The sequence below is a fragment of the Ixodes scapularis genome, unplaced genomic scaffold (genome assembly GCF_016920785.2).
Source record: "Ixodes scapularis isolate PalLabHiFi unplaced genomic scaffold, ASM1692078v2 PGA_scaffold7__128_contigs__length_106722199, whole genome shotgun sequence".
NCBI classification, from domain to species: Eukaryota; Metazoa; Arthropoda; class Arachnida; order Ixodida; family Ixodidae; genus Ixodes; species Ixodes scapularis.
The window spans coordinates 73,239,430-73,257,877 of NW_024609882.1; the positions used below are offsets into that span (position 1 = coordinate 73,239,430).

The window sequence follows — 18,448 nt, forward strand, 5'->3', positions numbered from 1 at the left end:
TTTTGTGGCCTCGAACTCCGTCAGGACTGTGATGGTGTTGCTTTCCTTGGTGGTCTTAATGGAGACAATCTCTGGCTTGAGACCGAGAGGGCACGTAATGGCCTCCATTAGTCCTCCCTTGGGGAGGGCTGTGACGTCGATTTTGCTGCGCCGACGCAGAGTGACGAAGTAGCGCTCACGAGCTTTAGGGGCTCGCGAGTTCTGTCCGGTCTTTGGGACTGGATGCGCACTCAGGCCAGCTCTCTTGGTCACCTTTCTGGAAAGTACTGTCGTCCATAGACCTCCAACATCTTGATTTGCTACTGTTTTCTCGACGTCAGTTGAGGATGCATACGACGAGCTTGCCGTCGCGTCTTCCGTCGAAGGGACGCCGACAGAGGTCTGCGTGGTAATCGTCGTCGTCGGTTGCTCCGTTGTTTCCATGTTTACGGTTTCAGGTGCTCTAAGACTTTCCTCCGCACCTGCGCTTTGCGGTTTTTTTCCTGTTGGTGGAGTTCCCTGCAAGATATTACCATGCTTGCCGTGAGGCCGACGATTCAGCGTAGCGTTGCTTTGCTGTAACCTTTCCGTGACGCCCTTCGAAGCCCATTAAGAACGGAGTTCCGAAATAGCGCTTTGGAGGCAGGCTTGCATGTCTGCATCGGATGTTTGGTCAAGGTGGCGGCCTACCACAGTCTTCCACGAGTTCAACATACCCGGTGGCGGGCCAAGAGCTGGCCGGCTTGAAGATGTCGGTGTGGCAGTGAACGTCACCAGGGTTGGGTCTAGCTGGAACCATGGTGGAGTGGTAGTTGAACCAGGCGTTGCGGAACCTGGTTCAGCCGAAGGTTGGGACCAGGTTTTGCGTAGAACTGCAGCAAACGTGGCTGCAGCGTTATCTACCATAGCCGATTTCCCCGCCAACTCGTTTTTATATATACTTTGTCTTCTTCTACCTCTTGCACTACCGAATTTACCGAATCACGCGCACCGATCTCCTAGGCGCCTAAATTGTTTTTCTCTTTTTCTGCCAGGTTTAAAGATGTTGTACTGATACAGTTTTTTTATAATTCCTGGCGATGTGTTAAGCTTCTATCATTTCTCTAGTTAATTGGTTACTGTTTCTACCTAAAATTGTACAAGATGGAAGGTTAATTTTGCACCCACAATCACGGAAGTGTATGCCCAGACGGCCGGAGTTAGCTGCGGTGCTGTTGTTTTTGTGTTCACGGTCTGCCCTATGTACACTTTCACGTACGAAAGGGGAAATGACTACACCACTTCCTCGGTGCACTCAACGAGCTGAGTGCGCCAAGGAACAACTCTCTTCAAACAACTCTCTTCAGAAATCCTGCGAGCACTCTATTTCAGTAAGCTTTGATGCGCATATTTCATGATTAACATCCGCTGGATATCCCATCTCGTTATTAACATCGATTGCAGAGAGAATCCTGAAAACAAAAAATAAGGAAACATCTGTCGCACCAAGAGCCAGAGATGGAACCACGAGACCTGTCGTTCTTCCCTACTTCCACAGGTTCTCCAATGGCATCAAGAAAATCGCTAACAAGTTCAGCATCAACGTCGTCTTCTCTGCTCCTAATAAGCTTGCCAGCTTGTGCAAACAAGTCAACTTACCTGATTCCCGCCGAACAGTAAGCTGTACCAAAAAATATCAGAACAGCTTCGTTGAGTGCGCCGAGGAAGTGGTGTACTCATTTTCACTTTCGTGCGGGAAAATGTACATAGGGCAGACCGGACGATGCCTTAATGATAGGCTCCGTGAACACAAAAAAAAAAAAAAACAGCACCAGAGCTAACTAGGGCCATCTGGGCATACACTGCCGTGATTGTGGGTGCGAGGTTCACCTGCCATTTTGTACAATTTTAGGTAGGAACAGTAACCAATTAATTAGAGAAATTATAGAAGCTGAACACATCGCCAGGAATTATAAAAACTGTATCAGTACACCATCTTTAAACCTGACAGAAAAAGAGAAAATAATTTTAGGCGTCTAGGAGATTGGTGGGCGTGATTCGGAAAATTCAGTAGTGCAAGAGGTAGAAGACAAAGTATATATAAAACGAGCTGTCAGTCATCGCGGTTTGTTTGAATTTTGCTTTATTTTTCGTGTGTAAGGAGTGAGTGTTGTTTGCAATAGTGCGCTGTAGTGTGTGTAAAAATAATCTTTGTTCATTTCTTGGTTACTCAGTTCCAATAGTTCTTTCTCGAGGCCAGGTCGATACTGTTTATTTTTATATAAAAAACGCCTTCGACAAAGTTAATCATGATTCACTATTGCTGAAGCTCTCATTGTATGGAGTATCGCCGACCCTTTTGAACTGGTTTAAGATTTACTTAACTGATCTTCGTAGCATTGTGAGGATTGCAAATAGCTATTCCGACACTTTCATCCCCCTCGTCTGGGGTCCCTTAAAAATCTAACCTCGGGCCCCTACTGTTCCTCGTATTCATCAACGACATTGAAAAGTGTATAAAAATTCACACTTGCTTTTATTTGCTGATGACATCAAGATATTCACGAATATAAGATCATTTGACGATTGCAGTGTATTGCAAGATGACAGTTTACGCATATCTGAGTTGTGCTCCGCAAACTTGTTGGTGCTTAAAAATGACAAAACAAAAATCTGATCAATGTCTCATACACGCGATATATTATCTTACTCTTATGTTCTTAAATCAGCTACCATTCCACGAGTCACCGAGGTTCGCGACCTTGGGATCTATTTTCACACTAGACTTTCCTTTTCTTATTATGTTTCAAAGATTGTTGCCTCTTTTCTCCAAATGATGGGTTTACTATACCACTTATCATGTGACTTTAAGAATCATTTATGTCTTGTCCGACTGTTCTTATGTCTGGTGCGTGCAAAACTTGAATGTGGTAGTGTCGCATGGAATTCGCGGACTGCCACTGATACGTCACGGCTAGAAAATATGCAGAAACGTTTTATCCGTCATGTCTATGATAAGTATTTTGCTAGGAGGTTCTATTATGTCTACGACGACATCCTTAAGAAGCTAGGTTTATAGACTTTATTGAAGCGAAAACTCTCTCTTGATTTTTTTTATTTTTATTTTTACATAAATTAATTAACGGTCACATCGACGCTGATCTTTTAGGCTCAGTGAATTTTCATGCTCCTGCTCGATCTTGTAGACATCCGTTCCTTGTTTTACCCTCACTTTCATGAAACATTGTCGTCATTAAGCCGCGTGCAAGTCTCTTTGAACAACGTTGATTCGCCAACTTTGGACGTTTTCAGTGATTGTACCACGTTCAACCGCAATCTTGACTATGCACTGTACCATGTATAGGACAGGTGTCTCCATGAGATACTGCAGAATCTCTCTTTTTTTTATCCAATCGTGGACATTTGTGCCACCATACCAAAACCTCACGGTTGTTCTGGGGCACTCGGGAAATAAACTATTATTATTATTATTATTATTCCTGACAAGCAACACTATTTTGTTTTAGCGTAGCCTTGCAACGCTTATGGCACAAATGTCCATCGAGACTGAATGTCCAGTGAACCTGAATGTCCAACGAGTCTGAATATCCAACGAGACGGAAGATCCAACGGATATGGAATGAACCGTGCATAGGATTTATAAGTTATGTTTTTTTTTTTTTTTTCAAATAGTGGCTTACTAATAGCTATGGCGGTCATTTTGGTATGTGGTCGTTTCGGTACCGGGCTTTTCGATGCACGGCTATTTTCGTACGCCGCTGACGTTGGCTTTGTCATGTCCCCCGAACAAAATTAACATTGTGCCCGTGGACTGTGGCAGTTGAACATATAGTAACGCTCAATGTAATTACTGGGTTTTGTGCATGCGCCTACTTATTTTAATATAAAATCGCGCAGGTGTTGTTGTTTCCCCTCTTAAGGCGACCAATTGAAGTAAGCCACCAATTTCGCTTTTCAGTTATGTTATGTTTTATTAGGCGTACCAAACAAAGGTGAAAGCTCAAGACATTTCTGATCAGACTTATCGGTTGCCAGAAAGGGAAATTCGAACATCATACCAAACTAAGTGATAAAATACAACGTTCCGTCCATTGAGCCTTTGTACAGGAGCAGTCTTAAAGTAGTGAGCTTTTGTCCAGATCCTAGAGAGAAGAGCTAAGCTTTTGTGCGGTTAGATTCTGTCCGGTGAGCTTTTGTCCGGGATTCGGCACATTGACGCTCATCACGACTATTGATTTCGCATGCATCGGCCACCATAGCAATTGCTGTCGCAGTGAAGCATGTGTTAAGTAACCAGTACGGAATTTTAAGATGTCATACGATATTTTTTAGGTGTTTCAGTTGTTGTTTTAAACACGCAATGAGGACACGTATCGTTAAACATGTGTCATTGACGGCTTCGCTTTCCTTGTTTCCACTCTGCATTTTCTGGTCACATGCTACGCAGCAATCGCACAAAGGCTACGGCTCGCCCAGGTACCATAACGAGGCTGCGATCGGGCTGCAACCGGTTGAAACTCTGTCGCAGAGCCGCTGCGACAGTGCCACAGCGCTTTTAGTCTAAAGAGCGAGAGGCATCGTACTATTTCTTGGCAATACTTGCAGCCTGGAAAACGGGCTAAGCGACATTGGGCGGTTGAAACTCATTCCCAAGGCTAGGCAAACTGCCAGACAAATGAGCAGCGGGCAGAAATATCGGTGTGGTACGCTTCCCCTACATAAAAGAAACGAAACGAGAACAAACAAAAAAACACGTGAAACGATTTTTTTTTTTAATTTTCACACACGCTCGTTTCAGTACAGGTGTCAGAAACATTCAAATGTTTACAAACAGTTTAATGAGTCTCAATGATTGGCTGAATAATTCTTCGTCATTTTGAATATTGAGTGATTTGATTTTTCGATATTTTTAGCGTTTTTTATGCTTTTGACATTTAGAATAAAATTCATTTTTTTAAACTTCAAAACGCCGCGAGCGATGTCAGTTCCTCCTTGCCAACACACCGCCTACTGCAGGTGTAACAGAAGAGAGCTAGTGCCAGGGTTGCTTACCTGGCCCGATGGCCGTCGACTCCGATGAGACCTCTGTCGTCTGCTACAACAGGTTACTTTCTGAATCCCGGCATTCATTTCGGCGTCGAGGACTGCGCCTCATACTTTTCAAAGGATACATTTCAACGTTCCCAGTATTCGGCATTCTAAGTTACGACGTTGTGAATGGCTCCCCCACACCACAGGAAGAAGCCAGATTATGTATGCATTTCGGGCCTAGTTATGCTGTCGAAATTTCAAATCTTACAAAAAAGGTGACAGTTATGATCTCGAGGCTCGAGTCGAAGCCAATCGGCTGCTATATTTTGAAAGCAAATCAACCATGTCGTCACGGCTGGTGCCTTACGCGCGCAAACAAGTGCACCATGCGCGGGAAGGCAACTTTGGCAGGCTTGTAATTGCCCACGTGACGCATCCGCATGCTGCACTAGCAGCATGCACGCGCTTGTTCACATGAACAGACGGGGGCCGCATTTCTGCGCAGCGTAATCAAGTATGCTACAACTACAGTGTACTAGAATACGGGGTAGAGCTGAGCGGCTCATGTGAGGCGCGTACAGACCGCGACAAGTGTCGACACAGGCGAATCGACTCGGGGACAACTTTTTTTTTACATTTCCGAGGAGATGGGAGTGCGCGCACAGGTTTAATCAGCGCTTAAAATGGGAGAGGGCACGCATGCCCGTACCTTCGACTGCATTAGTTGTGTGCGTGCGAACGCGTGATGCAATATTCGGTATGTTTTAATACGAGCGCCTACGTAAGACAGGACGGAAAATCCAGCTGCTCCATCTCGTGCTACGTTCGTATTCCGTTCTTCATTGTCCTCCTCTACTAGCAGCCAGGATCTGCTTGTAGACACAACACGATCCCCGATCGACGCAGAGTTCAACAGGGAGAGAACCTGTCTTGAGGTTTCTTATTCTTTGTGGACTTTCGTAGAGCCAGAAGCGGCAGCTGTATCTGCTCCAGCTTCTGGATTTGCGTAGTCCACCTGCACTTCGTGTCTTGCTGAAATGCGTGTTCGAGATAACCTCGACGAATTCCAGCATCCTTCTCCTCACGTGACAAAGGTGCTTGGTCCCACCGCATCATCAATTCTTTCAGGGGGACCAAACGATGGTGTTCCCTTCGGTCGGTGTGTAGGAATCTTTACTCGCACATAATCTCCTACACCCGCTGTAAATGGTTTGGCCTTCCGCCTATCATCTGTGTATTGCTTGCTGTGTTTCTGGTAATCAGCAATGCGTTGGCGGAGTTGCTGCATCTCGATGTGAATGGGCTTGTCAAAACGTGGGAAGCCCACGATGTCCATACGGTTCCGCATTTTACGTCCGTGCATGAGCTCAGCGGGGGAGAGCTTCGTCGCTGCATGTGGTGTGCTTCTATCTTTCTCCTCGCGGGGCGCTCGAAGATGGCGTTGTCCACCGGGAGGGGAAAGATTAGTATTTGAGAGTAAAAGTGTTTTCAGTGAGGAAGCCAATACTCTTACGTTCTCTTGCGTTAATTTGCATTAGCGGGCCTACAGCACTAAATCTTACCCTAGCGATGTGAACAACCCGGTGCCCCAGAAAAGGCATGCACGTCGCGCTGTTCACAATGTGGCGCCTTCGTGCTGCACAGTCAAAGAGGAGATGCCGGATTCGCCAAGTCAGCACAGAGGGCTCATCCTGCTGTCTCAACGGGCTCTCCACGTGAATAGATGGCGCCATCTACCCCTCACCAATCAATAGGGAAAATCTCCAGGCTCAGCGCCTCCAGCCCTTCCAACTACGCAAAAGCTGTCGGCGCAAAGGCCATTGGATTTTCGCGGAGTATAGTATATTCCTAAGAATTGCGATAAAAACTGAGTGCAGTGCTCGCGCTACTTTTCGTTTAGAGTGACTATGATTTAACCAATTTTGTTTACGAAAAATGGCAAAAGTAGGTGCAGTTCGTACGTACCTCTAGCGAAGACGGTCGTTGTGAAAAATAGGAAAGCCTTTCGATGGCTTGAAATATATAAGGCCATCGCAAGTCTGGGTCAGAAGACGTACTTCAAAAAATCGATGAGTCAAGGCGTTCTCAGTAGCAGTGAGGGATGTTCTGGATGTCTTGGAAGTTCGGGGTTATAAAGTCTGTTTTGACGACGGACAAGGATGATTCTCGAAAAATTGTAAACTTTCCGAGATGAAGCGATATCGGAGTTAAAGCGCCATTAGGCAGCCGTTTTCAGCCTGTCCTTGTGCCGCGGTGTGACCGTAGAGAAGTAATCAACGTCCCATTATGCTGCCGTTAAAATCATGCAATGTTCTATAAAAAAATCTATACGTCTTTGTTTCTTGCAGCAGTAGGCTTGTGAACGAAAAGTAATCAACGTACCATTATGCAGCCAATAAAATTGTAGAAGTTTCGAGAAGCATGTACGCCGTTGCCCATTGTTGCAGTAGAACTGAACAAGTAATTAACGTTCCATTATGCAAAAACTATCATTTGTTGTTCTAGTTGGTTACACATCACGAAATTCAAAAGCGCAGAGGACCAGCACAACTGTTAGAACAGAACAGGGCAAGTTCTTGTCCTTTCTTGTTCTGCCACTTTCCCTTGTCCCTGGCGCTTTGCCAATAGCATTATAGAGCCGATGAACTCCATTCAAGGTCCAAGACACGTCTAACCGGCGTTGCTGTTTGCTCAGATATAAATCTCATCCCGTGTCAACGTGAAGATGTTGGTGGTTATTGTTTTCTGATCCTTCTTGTAATGACAACATTGCCCTTATCAAAAAAATGTACCGAAAGTATACCAACTGTGGACTTTTATGAAACATGTTAATAACTGTAAAGTATATAATAAGTACACTGAAATATATTTTAATTATAGTGAAATATAGTTTCCACAAGTGTTTGTTGTTTTATAATTAGTTCGTTCTGTGGCGCAATATGGAAGCGTCTGCCGCGCATTGCGCCAGTTCATCAGGGAGACTGATGTCTAGATTCGCGCCAGTTCATCATGAATCTGCGGCCCGCGAAAACAAATAATCATCCGGGAAATATACAACCCGCGTTGAGGAGCGCTAAAGTTTACACTCGTGCAGCAGGCACATGACTTGTGATGTGATAACACGGATGATAATCTTATCATCCACATGTTCTCAACGCCAGTCTTGTTCCTGCTGTATAGTGGTAACTTTAGCGCATTCCCGCGCTTCTCACGTGCATTACGTATTTCTTAAAGTGACTTATTTAGGGATTTCCGATGGCGGTCAGCTGGGTTCTGAAAAAATTAACGTGTTTGCTTCGCCTACTTAAAGAACTAACAAGTAAGTTTATTTTCATGTCCAAATAAAGAGCTTGTTTTCTACAACCCTGACGTCCGCTGTGGCGGCCAGTCTGTTCCTGAAATATTTTTTTTCTCAAACACCCTACTGATAGAAATGATTTAATGTCTTCACTGAAACACCCGTATATAATTAGTAAATTCAAAATGTAGATTAACTATACTTCGCATACTTTTTTTCGTTTTATAAATCCGCACAATCATTGTACCTTTACTTAGTGCACCCAGTGTGGGGGAACCATCGAAGAAGTTGCGACATGTAACGGTCGGCGAAATGAACTTCGACACTCTGATAGACCTCGGTCGGCTTGCTAGAAACAGGGTCTCAGCTGAGACTTCGGGAAAGAAAGCACAGCCAAAGCCAGCGCATGAGCTGAGAGGGACTCAACCCCCCGTTTCAAAACGCTCGCGCGCCCAAGCCTTTACAGTGCTTTCTTTTACCCAGTCTAAGCTGAGACGCTGTTCTAGGAAGCCGGCCGAGGACGCTGTCGGTCCCGGAAGTGACGTTCAATATCTTTAGCTCTCTCTATGCTAAAGACTAATTGAATAGTTTTATTTATTTTTGTTTATTTTTTCGGTTGTCGGGCTCCACTGAAGTGAACTGGAGCGAGCGAAAAAATATGCGGTTTGCGAAAGATCTTCAGAGTCTGCTACTCACAGACTGTCGAAAACAACCCTCAGCGCATATCAATGAGGCACACAAAAAAAGACGTGCGTGTGTTTCTACTTTTTTATTTGGTTATTGGAGCAAAAGAACGACGCATAACTTGGAAGCACAGTCCGAGACGAGGTTCTTCTGCTCCAGTTGCTCTAGTTTAAAGAACCTTGAAGTTACGTTTGATAAAAGCACAGTGTCGGGTCGATATTTGTTCGCTAAAGACGCACAGAGCAACATGTCGTTCAAAAGATTTCGTGATTCTTGATTTGAGCCTTCTGGCCGTTGGTGGGATGCTATGGTTGGCTTCGGGAGGGTGATGGCTTCAAATCAAGAACGGGGCGCGTCGTATTCTTCCTAGACTGCTTTTTTATATTGGATTTTGGTGCTGTGAGATGTAACTTTAGCTTGAAACTTAGAAACAAACAAGCTCTAAAATAAAAAGTTTATTATTTAATTGGCTGACCGCAGTTGAAAGAGGCAGTTCACTAGCAGCACTACCCAAGTAGCACAACTCGCCGGTTTGGGACTGGGGCGGTACCGGTCTGCCGGTAAGATCCTACTCGGGCGACGCTGGAAACGCACCGCGGGGCGACAACGGGCCAGTGAGATTGCCAGTCACTGGCCAGTGACTGGGACGCCCGGCACTGGGCGTCCCAGCGAGTTCCCGGGATGCTGCCAGCACAAATCCCCAGCGTAGTACCAGTAACGCGGTAAGATACCAGCAAGACCCCAGGCTAGCGGCCTCAAGCCATACAGTCCCCGGGCTTGTTTTGTCCCAGCGAGTTCCCGGGCTGCTGCCAGCACAAATCCCCAGCGTAGTACCAGTAACGCGGTAAGATACCAGCAAGACCCCAGGCTAGCGGCCTCAAGCCATACAGTTCCCGGGATGCTGCCAGCACAAATCCCCAGCGTAGTACCAGTAACGCGGCAAGATACCAGCAAGATCCCAGGCTAGCGGCCTCAAGCCATACAGTTCCCGGGCTTGTTTTGTCCCAGCGAGTTCCCGGGCTGCTGCCAGCACAAATCCCCGGTGCACTACCAGCAGTACCGCAAGATACCAGCAAGACCCCAGGCTAGCGGGCTAAAATCGTACAGTTCCCGGTCTTGTCATACAGCCTAACATGTGGTTTTGTGTGCAATTTACACCTGAATAGAAATGATGTAGTTCATAAGAATAAGTTTAACAACAAATGAGTGTAAACAATTATGTTGCACTGTACATGAAAGTAAATTTCTGGCATAGGTATACACCTTATTGGTAAAGCGGCTGCCACAGCCATCTGTCGCTCATACACATGATAGCAAATAAAACATACAAAATTGTTACCGTAATTGTTTATTGTCAGTTCCAGTGAAGCTACAGCTTGGCTGGTCATCATGGGCTTGTCGCTAGAGGAGTGCGCTGGATGAAAGAGGCTGCATGTCACGGGCCTAGGAAATGTTCTTCACACTTTTCATGCAGCTTGTGATGCAAGTCAACCATGCACCCAGGAAGGGGAGTCCTTCATTAGAGCACCTGCAAAGAGACTCAACAGCACAGTAAAATGACAGGGTAAATCAATACCAGCTGCACATGATAATCCAGAAATTCCAAACTGGGCAAGCGCTTAAAAGGTTAAAACAGCGCAAAGGACGACGGACAGGGTAAAGGACACAGACAGAGCGCTGACTTGAAACCAAATTTGCATTGAACTCAACGGCGCAATATATACACACTATTGAGATCAAAAAAAAAGAAAATCAGCCTGAAAAACACTTAAAACAAAAGCACAAAAACTAAGTAAGTATCACCTCTAAAAAGATAAACCAAGCTAATCAAGTGGCCAGAAAACCAGAGGCATGAGACAAGAAGCCCATGTAAAAGAAAAACTTTTTGTAACCAATGCGTTAATTGTCTTCATTTCATTTTCAATCTGGAAACTATATCAAAACAAAAATACTTTGATTGCCCTAAGGGACACCTGTTACAACACACTGGATAACCAAGCGGCAAAAATGGCCCAGTTATCTCATAATCAAGGTTAGCTATTTGCATGAAGAAGGCCCACTTCAAAGAAAGGCTCGTGGAAATCATCTACTTTAATTCAAAAGGGCATGTCGAGAGACGGGCAAACTCGCCGGAGTAGTTGGCATGTAGTTTAACATTGCCGTTCGTCCCGATAGGTGCGAGAGATCCAGCATTTTTAGGTAAATATAGCGATTCATTAGTCTTACTGAGACAATGACAAATCATATCCTCGACATATTCGCGATTCTAGCAAAACGGACAGCATCAAGCGGGATAACCGGGAACCAGCCAGAACAGGTCGCTCTGCGCCTCTCCACGTCTCTGGCGGCTTTCGCGGAAACGTGTTGTCGACGCGGTGGCAAACAATGTAATTTGATGAAGGTCTGAATATTTCTCAAGTTTGCCTGAGTGTTCATCAGTGTGATGAAGCCTCAGTAAATTGTTTTTTTCTATCACGTGTTTGAAAGCCTGTTTACTCCACAACACACAATCGCGTGCCTTCAATTTCTTGGATGGGGAGGAATCAAAACGCTTTGATATCTTCTCTGTCTCGAATGACATTCAAAGTGACGACTACTCGGTAACTGATAAGTGGTATGTAAAACAGACGAGGTGTTTCACTGGAGGGAACCCCAATGCTGCAGTCAAGTGAATGGGAAGGTTCAATAGCTGCTTTTCTTGAATTTGGCTGTGTTTGATTAGCGTCAAGATTGAGCCACCCACGCTGGTCGGTGCATTGGCTATTCATCTTGGCAGCTTTTCACCGAAAAAGCCTCTGGACCACACCGAAAAAGTTGGGCTGATTTCGCATCTACTTGATTCTCAAAAACCTCCTCGCGTCATACGATTAATGAGGGATGTTGTCTGCTTTCAAAAAATGGGGGACGCGTCTCGCAAAGTTAGAAGCTGTCACGACATTATGATCTATTGCGCCTCCAATATTTATAATATACCCTCGTTGAAGCCAGCAGCAATATCCGTCTACATTGCTCAGGTTGTCCGGCCACAAAAGATACTCTCTTTCTCCATTCAGGATTTGAAGTCAAGTTTAATGCAGAGGGGTTCTGCGTGAATCTCCGATGAAGACTACCTTCAAATTTGTCCGCAATCATCTCCGTGCTGCCGGCTAGAACCATATGGCTGAGTTTAGGTAGTATCTCTCCGTTTGTCAAATATACTTTGATTCAGCAGTTCACCTAATAGCTTGTCAAGTAAGCTCATATTTCAGCCCAAATAATATACTAATATCCCTTTAGTGGGACATGGTACGTAACATAATGCATAACCCGCACATTCGTCAAAATAACTTCGATTGTCACTAAAACCTGAGTTGAAATACGAGTATCAGCTGCTTAGTGGGGCTCAAGAAGCTCAAGCTTGGCTCACGAAGCGCTTGCTTAATTTTCGTAATTTTCCTGCAGCCTGTGTTGCTGATCGAGCAGACGACTGGAGCTGTTTCTTAATACGCACAAAAGCTCGATTTCGCCGACAGATAAGTCGTATGGTCGAGTGATGCGAGTTAGTTGAAAATTACTGTCGGTGGAACAATTCTGTAGTCATCGCTGCTTTCCTTACCTGATCAAAATCTGATTAGAGTCTATTACCGTCTCTCCGGAGCCCATAGTTTCGGTAATGAACGAAACCTCCGAAACAAAAGTTTGACATGAAAAGAACAAAAAGCACCGGGAAAACAAAACTATGCTCTGCAAGTTTATCTGCACCGGCTACACTTAACCGTCGCGGTTGAAATACCTATAAAATAGGGCACTAAACAAAAGAAAATCTGTTAAATTGAATGCGCTACCCGTTCAGGCGGCCCGGCCGAGCCGACGCGACCTGTTCACAGCTGCCATGTTTGTTTGGTGGTGGCGCCCCCTATAGATTGTTGGAGTCGCGAATACAGCTCATTGTTGTACACATACTAATGAGATTGGGTAGACACATGTAGACATATAATATATTGCAGAGTATGGCCCCTGTGTTCCCACATAATGGCAACCTGACTAAAACTCATCTGCAGACTTCACCAAATAAAAAATAGCGACTTACCCAGAAACTAGTATATATTATTAGCGTCTACCATAAACTCACATTGAGTGTTTACCATCGGCATGCCCCATAGCCCTTGAAAACGCCCGCAAGCCTCACTTACTTTAAGCATATGACATCATATGACAACAAACATTCCCTCGTGATCATCATTAATATCTACAGGTGCGAACAGTTCAGGCAAATCATTAGAAAGATAACAAATCAGTAGTGAGGTGGTATACAGTGGCTGGTAGGTGCAGGTTAATATGTATGGGACATCTATTTTCTGAGTAATATTGCTTATCTGGTCAATTTTCTTCACAGACCCATCACATACTGAGACAAGGTTCTCAATACAGTGAAAAACAGGAAGGAGGAGTGAGTTCCAGATTTAGCTTTGCACAAGCTATGTGGCAACTGACTTCATCCTCTTAGAATTTATTGGAGTGGATCTGGGTATGATTATGTCTAGCCCAACAATACTGCTAGGAGCACCTTCAAAACCTTCAGAAAGGGGTAGAGGAAGTTTGAATCATAATTTCCGTATTGCAATGAGAGCTGCTCATACTGAGAATTGATGTGAGTCAATGTCGGCCATCCTTCTGCCTGAAATATCTATGTGTCAGCCACCCCCTATCAGAAAAAGTTTTAGCTGAGCGCTTTTTACGGGCCGTTCCGCTCAGCCACTGAGCAGGAAAGTAACCAGGCACGCACGTAACGCTCAGTCGGCAGTGGTCATCAGGGTGCAGGAGTTGTCTGCTCCATCGGCATCTGCGTTCCGACTGGTCGTTGCTGACTGAGCGTTGTGAGCATGCAGGTGCTTTCCTTTTGAGTGGAGCGGGTCGTAACAATGCTCAGATAAAACTATCTCATGTCTATATCGCAGCCTCAACAGCCAAACGAGCAGTCTTCTTCCTCGCTTGCACAATAGACCAAAATTGCACTGCATACTGCTTTAGAGGCTTGTTGGCATGTTTCACACTTACTCTCTGCAGACAGCTAGGACTGTCGGTAAGCGAGGAAAAAAAAAAGTGTGAACACATATCATGCACGCCAAAAGAAAACATCAATGGAACTACACGAGACTGCATTAAAGTTGCCAATTGGGCGTGTTTTATACCGCACAGCCACTGTGTGGGCACAAGTAAACTAGCTCTACATATACCGCTCAGCACACCACAGCTAGGCTGAATCACATAAGTGTCACACTTGCCGAGCTTGAAGTACAGTCGTGATCTCTACGAGTGTGAACAAGCGATCGTCGACTGCTCAGTACTGGGAGCATCATGCACCAGCGGACTTGCTCTCCTTTTAAAATGCCTTGCGAACCAAGCATGGTAAGTCATCTGATAAGGAGAGAACGTCACCACGGACAGCACTGAGCAGTTGATAATCGCCTGCTTACCTTCATTTGTATCAAGTCTCTACCTGGCCGAAGTAGGCAGTATGTGTGCAGCAGAAACGGCTGTACTGAAATCTCAAAAGGATGAAAGATCAGAACAGGCTTGGTAAGCTTTCACGTTGCAAGTACGCCCATGCGAATTTCACTTTCTAAAACATAAACAAGCATTTCAAATTGTCGTCCAGGACAAGCTGCTATTACACAGCTGTATATATAAGGCAGCTTACCATCAACAACCTTTGCAGACTGCCATGGACCTGATCCTCGGGTCGGCTGGTGATGCACGAACGAATTGGCCTAGTCGATGCTAGCTTCCGTTCGGCAAGGGCTGCACTGAGTATAAAGGTGAAGAAAGTGTTGTAGATAATGTGAAACAAACAAAAGCAATCCTAGCATCCACAATTCACTAGAGGCACTGAAAACAAAAATCAGAGGTTGGGTCAATTATGTTAATGCAATATACTTCGGACACATACCATGACTGCAGGTAAGATATTTGCTGCCTTCAATCTAGATCTGCTTGAAAATTTACAAGCCAAATAACAAATATTTTATAAGCTGAAATATATTTCGATGGAACTACAAAATCTGAAGACTATCTCTGCAAATATGGTGCTATCTAGTACACCAGGGATGAGTAGAGTTGGATTACAGCATCCCCTTACAAATATTGAAGCAAAACAAGTATAGAGTCTGGCGTGCCACTACAGTAAAACCTCGTTAATTTGGATCTCATGGGACCGGCAAAAATGTCTGAATTATCCGAAGGTCGAAATATCGAAAGAACAAAGAAAGCTGCGCGAAAACGTTTCCTTTATTTTGAGAAGAAATCTGTTATTACCGCCTGCTTTCTGGACGACACTTGGGCGGAGACGGCAACTTTCCTTAGCGCGGTCGAGTGCTCCACCGCACTCGCACTGTCGGAGCTACGCATCCCGTGCACTGACAATGTAGTACAGCAAGGCCTCTTCTAGTTTCGGGTGCACCACCTTCCAAGGCCGCTTACTTTTCGTGTTGAACTTCTCGCTCTCGAAAGCCTGTAGGATATCGGCCACAATTTTTACGTATGTAGCCAAAGTGCTTCTCTTGACGTCGCAACCTTCCATCACTTGTCGAGAGACGCCGCCCTCCAAGGCCCTCAGTATTTCCACTTTCGTCGCTAAATTCTTAGCCTAGTACAGCTGCAACGGAAAACGAGTAGCAAAACTGACCAGTAATCGGAGCGGCGAAATCGCGACAGCCGGCGCTATTTTCCCCGAGCGCCGATAGCGAGAGTGCCAGTCACGTTGCATTTTTCAATGCAGGGGTGGCCGGCGAAAAATTGAGGGATAGGATAGTTGTTAAAATGGCGGGCTTTAGGATCCCCGCGTTGAGGCATAAAACGTGACTGTCACTCTTGCTATTGGCACGCTCGGGAACAATTGCCCCGCGTGTCGCGATTTTGCCGTTCCGGTCGTCGGTCACTTGTGCTACCCTTTTTCCGTTGCAGCAATGCTTCTGCTGCTTCCATGCCAGGAGAGTAACGAGCTGAAGCACGGCGATCCAGAGCAAAACTGGTGCGAAACACGGAGAACCCAAAGAGCGAAGAACCATGAGAAAACCGGAAAAACCACGTGCGCACTTCGGATGGATGGCACGGTCATACCCTTTGGAACAGACGGTAGCTAGCACCACCTGCCGAATTTGTCCGAATTAACCATAGTGCGCCGCGTTCCCTCCGAATTAATGAGCGTTTGCTGCCATTGACTAATACATATGTTTGACGGGACCGGATCGACAGTTCAAATTATCCGAATTAGCGGGGGTTGAATTAACGAGGTTTTACTGTACAACAGAAACGACTCTACTGTGATCTCGTGGAGATCAGAGTTCGGAACAGGCATGAAGGATTTGGCACGAGAAATATGCCAATGTCATTATTCATTTTTGCAACATTAAAATTACTCTGAAAGTGCGACCAGCTGCAGGGTGTATTCACGCAAATCTTGCGAGTGCTGAATTGTAGGCAGAGTGCCCTGGTTGTGTTCATGTGCGATATATGACCAAATACCATAGAGACCAATACTGCAAACCTCTCCGAAAACCAATGGGTGCGGTGGCGAACGGCGTGAGTGGCGCTGTTCACCTCTCTTGCTGTCCATTTGTGTTTGCGTGTTGCCACTTCCAACGGGAAGGCTGCAGCCATTATTGGGAACATTAAACAAACAAATAAAAATACAAACACAATACACACAGCAATACTGGCAGCAAGTTGAGACGCACTTCTGTTGTAAACTCAGCACTCCGCTTACGAATGGGATGCGCAATTCCCCTAGAGTGTTTCATTCCACGTGAGTGGCATCGGAATTGCTAAAGGCCAGTCCATAAACACAGTCTGCGTTAAAAACAATCCTATCAGCAATAAGTTGCTATTATATTGCTCAATATATAGAGCACCTTACCATGAACAGCCTTGGCAGTCTTCCATCAAGCCTGGCCTTCAGCAGAGGAAGCTGTCATTCTGTGTCGCCTCAGGGCACTCACATCAGGATGGTGAAAGTGAATGCCAACTTCTACTTGGTAAGGACTGCAGCAAGTATAAAGATGAAAACACAGATTAGAATATACGAGAAAAAATATCATGGACCAACTTGAAAAAAGTGCACAAAAAGACAAGGACAAAAGGATAGGAACACAGAGGACGCAGACTGGTGCACACTCACAACTTGATCTATTGAGCATGAAAGAAAAAAGAAAAAGAATCAGAGAAATCAGAAAGGCTGTGTTCGGAGAACGTGAGCTTCAGAAACCGGGGCGTGAGCAAAAGATGTCAGGTAGATTGTTTTACAGACACTTTGGAATTAACAACAGCCTTTCCATGTAATAAGGTGGTGAGTTCATTCTGATTGAACATCCTGAAAAATAACAGACAAAAAACAAGAAATAAAGGAGAGGAATACATACACTACATACGAGTGTAGACTCCCAACTCACAAATTGGAGAAGAAAAAAAATAAAGAATGCGGAAGGAGCTTTAGCAAAAGTTCGAACAGGTCCAAGTGGAACGTGCTGACTCCCACCCATATGCATAAGACTGTAAACACGATTTTCTTGGCAGCTCAGGTAACAGACGGATGTGCGAACACATTGGTGGCCCATACTATGAATAACAAAGGCCTACAATAATTCCCTTGTATGTTTTTCACAGTATCTGCTAATTATTCACGTTTTCTCTAAAAGCCTCGTCCCACTAGAGTGACAAACACCGATTTTTGTCCGACGACACCACAAAGTTCCGTGTCGCCGATGCTGTCCCACTGCAACGGCCAACACCCGCGACAATCGCCGACAAACCATCGACGACGGACGAGTTCTTGTCTGTTGTTAGACTTGAAGCGCAGCAAGCAGTCCCACCGAGGAACATCTGTCGGATACAAACTTATCCTCCTCGCCCGCTTGTGCCCTCTGTTGCCTCTCTTTCCACCCTTCCACCCTTCCTCCCGTGGCTTGCTCCACCGCTCGACCTTCAGAGAAGCCCTTGGCGGCCTCTCCCCGTTCCCGCAGTTCCAGTGCCTCGATTGCTCATAGTGGTCGCGGGCGCGGCTTGCTTGCTGGCGCTGGGCAGTCATGTTGCAAAAGGCTTGTCTGTGGCTGGTTTTGCTCGCAAAAACTTGGTGCGCGATTTGGTGCTTCAAGACGCCGAGGTCTACGCCCCTAAATCAGGATGGATACACCCATGTTCGAGGACTGACCAAAGACCGCTCACCACGAAGTAGGACACGACGTTCCGCGGCAAGCCATTCCGGCAGACAAGACTTGTCATCACGTTCTGTGATGATCGGGATGCCGTATTGTCCCCCATAAAACGCCTGCCCTCGATCATTCGGATATGAAGTTTTAAACATCCTCAAAATCAGGGTGAAATTCCTTGGTGCTAACTTAGGATTCCTCGAACGACCCCCCCAAAAAAAAGGAACGATTCGGGTATTCTAGTTCAGAAAAAGTTTGGTGTGAATTGTCACGA

The 18,448-nt window shown here is 45.5% G+C and overlaps 1 pseudogene; it reads right to left on the reverse strand.

Annotated features, from left to right (window-relative positions):
- Nucleotides 1-425: 425 nt before the first annotated feature.
- Nucleotides 426-18,448, reverse strand: part of LOC121833161 — a 136,142-nt pseudogene continuing 118,119 nt past the window's right edge.